The 4,641-nt window shown below is 43.3% G+C and overlaps 1 pseudogene; it reads left to right on the top strand.

Moving 5' to 3' along the window:
- Positions 1-803: 803 nt before the first annotated feature.
- On the top strand, positions 804-1,231 carry LOC104669173 (annotated as a pseudogene).
- The last annotated feature ends 3,410 nt before the right edge of the window (positions 1,232-4,641 follow it).

A 4,641-nucleotide genomic window follows, 5' to 3' on the forward strand; every position in this document is an offset into this window, starting at 1 on the left:
AACATAAAAAAAGGAAAAGAGAGTAAAGAATCAAAATAAAACTGTTGTAAGTTTCAAAGCATATTTTCGTAATTCCTTAGATCTTTTGACTGGATAAAATAATAATAGACACTATGCCAACCTTGAATAATGAAGCCAGGAAGATAGAGCTTTATCTTTTCATTTTACAGAACTCATTTTATCTCATCTGCTTTACAGGGAGGAAACACAGAGGCAAAGAGGTCAAGATACTTACCCAAATTTGTGAAGGAAGAGGTAGTAGTAGGACTCATATTTTACTGTCCCTGTAGTCTTAGATCTTCTTAGACCCTTCAACTGTTATTGGAAAAAGGCAGTTCAACACTGGTCCCTGTCCTCTTGGGACTTACATTCTAATGGCAGGAGACAGACTATCAAACAAATGATAAGGACTTTGAGGAAAAATGAAGCAGGTAAGAGGATATGAGGCATAAAATTACCTTTTCAGATAAATAGGCCGGGGGCCTTCTGTCAGAGGAGATAGTGTTTGAACAGTTACCTAAATAAAGTGAAGGAGCCTTTCCCAGGCGGCTGCCAAAGATGGCAGAGGTGCAGGTCCTGGTGCTCGATGGTCCTATGCCTGCGACATAGGAAGCTGGGAGCAAGGAAAGGGCCTTAGTTACGTGCTCGATGGTCAAGGCCATCTCCTGGGCCGCTTGGCGGCCATCGTGGCTAAGCAGGTACTGCTGGGCCAGAAGGTGGTAGTCGTACACTGAGAGGGCATCAACATTTCTGGCAATTTCTAGGGAAACAAGTTGAAGTATCTGGCTTTCCTCTGCAAGCGGATGAACACTAACCCTTCCGAGGTCCCTACCACTTCCGGGCCCCCAGCCGCATCTTCCGGCTGACAGTGCGAGTCATGCTGCCCCACAAGACCAAGCGAGGCCAGGCCTCCCTTGAGTGCCCCAGGGTGTTTGATGGCATCCCACCACCCTAAGACAAGAAAAAGCGGATGGTGGTTCCTGCTGCCCTCAAGGTCGTGCGTCTGAAGCCTACAAGAAAGTGTGCCCTTCTGGGGCGACTAGCTCAGGAGGTTGGGTGGAAGTACTGGGCAGTGACAGCCACCCTGGAGGAGAAGAGGAAGGAGAAGGCCAAGAGCCACTACCGGAGGAAGAAACAGCCCATGAGGCTATGGAAACAGGCCGAGAAGAACCTGGAGAAGAAAATTGACAAATACACAGAGGTCCTCAAGACCCATGGACTCCTGGTCTAAGTCCAATAAAGACTCTTAATTCTTCATGCTTGGCCTGGCCGGCCCTTCCTCCATCGTCCCCCTGGAATGTGCGGGACCCACGGGCAGCAGCAGTCCAGGTGCCACAAGCTGCCTGCGACATAGGAAGCTGGGAGCAAGGAAAGGGCCTTAGTTACTGCCTTCTGATGTTACTTGAAAGCACTCGGAGAATTGTGCAGGTGTAATTTATCTATGACCAATAGGAAGAGCAACCAGTTACTATTAGCACAAGGGAGCCGGAAGACTAATTGGAGGGGCCCTACCTTGTGAGTGGAGCATCTGTTTAACTTTCCACCTGGTCATATACTATACTCTGCAGCTGTTAGAATGTGCAAGCGCTTGGGGACAACATGAACTTGCTGTTGTACAAAGGGTATTTATAGCAGCATAGACTGGGAAGATGGGCAATCAAGGGAATACTGGCATTGCCCGTGCTCCTCACCTGTATTTTGTAATCAGAATCAAATAAATTACTTTTAAAGAAAAAAAAAAATAAAGTGAAGGAGCAACTCATGTAAATATTTGGGAGAAGAGCATTCTAGGCTTCAAGCAAAAAGACCAGTATGACTAGAGCAGAAAGAGTGAAGGGGAGAGTGAAGTTGGGACAAATAGCTGTATGAAGCTATGGTGAAGACTTCAAGTTTTACTTTCAGTGTTGGGCAGTCATTAGAAGACTTTGAGCAGAGAAATAACAGGATCTGACCTAAGTTTTGAAACAATGACCCTGACTGCTATGTGGAGAATAAAGGGCACTGAGGATGGATTCAGAGTTTTATATTAATCCAGGGGGTATTATATTAGCCCAGGCAAGAACTGATTGATAGAGGCCTGGACTAGGATGATAGTGGTGAATTAATGATAAATAGTTGTATTTGGAATATATATTCTAAATAAAGCCAACAAAGTGGGAAAGTAAATTAGTACAGCCATTATGGAAAATTGTATGAAGGTTTTTCAAAAAACTAAAAATAGAGTGACCATATAATCCGGCAATCCCATTTCTGCGTCGATATGGTTAGGCATTGTGTCCCCACCTACATCTCATCTTGAATTGTAATCTCCATAATCCCCATGTGTCAAGGGAGAGACCAGGTGAAGGTAATTGAATTATGGAGGCGGTTTTCCCCATGCTGTTCTCAGGATAGTGAGTGAGTTCTCACGAGATCTGATGGTTTTATAAGGGGCTCTTCCTCCTTCGCTAGGCAGTTCGCCTTCCTGCTACCTTGTGAAGAAGGTGTCTTGCTTCCCCTTCACCTTCTGCCATGCTTGGAAGTTTCCTGAAGCCTTCCCAGCCATGCTGAACTGTGAGTCAATTAAACCTCTTTCCTTTGTGAATTACCCAGTCTCGGGCAGTTGTTTATAGCAGTATGAAGATGGACTAATACATAGGTGTATGTCCAAAGAATTTGAAAACAGTATGTCAGAGATATATCTGCACTCCCATGTTTATTGTGGCATTATTCACAACAGCCAAAATAGGGAATCAACCTGTTTCCATTGACAGATGAATAAAGAAAATGTAGCATATATACACAATGAAATACTATTCAGCCTTTAAAAAGAAGGAAATTCTGTCATGTGGGACAGCATGGATATTATGCTAAATGAAATAAGCCAAGCACAGAAGGACAAATACCATGTGATTTCATTTATATGTAGACTGTAAAATAATTGAACGAAGAGAAGAATGGTGGTTATCAGAGACTTAGGGGTAGGAGAAATAGGGAGATGTTGGTCAAAGGGTATAAAGTTTCAGTTAGATAGGAGAAATACGTCTTTTTGGAATTTATTGCACAGCATGGTGACTGTGATTAAGAATAATATGTTGCTATGGGAGGACTGCTTGAACCAGGAATTGGAGACCAGCCTGGTCAACGTAGTGAGACCCCATCTCTATTAAAAAATAATGAAGAAAAGAGAAAAAAAAGGCCGGTGCCATGGCTCACGCCTGTAATTCCAGCACTTCTGGAGGCCAAGGTAGGTGGGTCATTTGAGGTCAGGAGTTTTGAGACCAGCCTGGTCAACATGATAAAACCCAGTCTCCACTAAAAATACAAACAGCTGGGTATCGTGGCAGGTGTCTGTAATCCTGGCTAATCAGGAGGCTGAGGCAGGAGAATTGCTTGAACCTGGAATCCTGGCTAATCAGGAGGCTGAGACAGGAGAATTGCTTGAACCTGGGAGGTGGAAGTTGCAGTGAGCCAAGATTGTGCCACTGCACTCCAGCCTGGGTGACAGAGTGAGACTCTATCTCAAAATAATAATAATAATGTATTACATATTTCAAACTTACTAAGAGATGGAATTTCAAATGTTCTTACCACAAAAGTACTTGAGGTGATGGATATGACTATTAGCTTGATTTACAGTTCAACATGTAAACATATAGCATCACTTTGTACCCCATAAATGTGTACAATTATAATTTGTCATTTTGCAATAAACACAACAGAAAATAAAATAAAGCCCACAAGATTTACTAAAGGATTATTTTTGTGGGATGAGAAAAAGAAAGGAGCCAAAGATGATCCCAAAGTCCTTAGGAACTAAGGGAATAGAGGAAACATTTTGCATTTGTAATACACCAGGACAAATACCGCTAGAAGTAAGAATAATGGGCGTATCAGCCAAGGCACCTAACATGAGCATGACATGGAGTGTGGCCTTTAGGCGTTATAAGGAAATGATAATGCGTGCGTCTAAGTCAGAGTTAGTCCTACCAAGGAACAGAAGTTTCGAAAAAATAATGCTCGTGTGGACCCTTTTTCAGTCATCTTAGAAACCAGCCATTCCTCTCTCAGATTGAAGGCAGTACTGGCCCTGCTCTGGTTTAGAGAAGAGTTCAGACATGGAAGATGGGCTGGTCTCGCCAAATGCTGCATCACAGGTCATGCTATGCTGGAGCTGAAAGGGATCTCAGAGGCTATTCAGTCCAATTCTTCAATTAGATGAGGAGAGGAAAAGCTTAGAGTTCTAGACACAAAATTACATATATATTTGAAGACTTATTTAACCTCTATGCATACTATGTGGCCTTTTGTGCTCATAATTAGCTATTTCTGCTGGGTTCATGTCTGAAGGAAGGGAGAGTAGACTCTTATGGCATATACCCTTTGTCTGTTCCTGTTAGTCATTCGTTGATTAGAAAAATGCTCACTGAGTATCTTTCACATATCTGAAACTGTTTTCAGCTGAGAATACAGCAGTGAACTGGACAAACACAGATCTTGCCATCAGGGTCTAGAGGGAAGAAACAGAAAACGGTCAAATAGGTTGGGTGTGGCTGCTCATGCCTGTAATCTCAACATTTTGGGAGGCCGAAGTGGGTGGATCACCTGAGGTCAGGAGTTCAAGACCAGTCTGGCCAACATGGTGAAACCCCATCACTACTA

The sequence above is a fragment of the Rhinopithecus roxellana genome, chromosome 5 (genome assembly GCF_007565055.1).
Source record: "Rhinopithecus roxellana isolate Shanxi Qingling chromosome 5, ASM756505v1, whole genome shotgun sequence".
Classification (NCBI taxonomy): Eukaryota; Metazoa; Chordata; class Mammalia; order Primates; family Cercopithecidae; genus Rhinopithecus; species Rhinopithecus roxellana.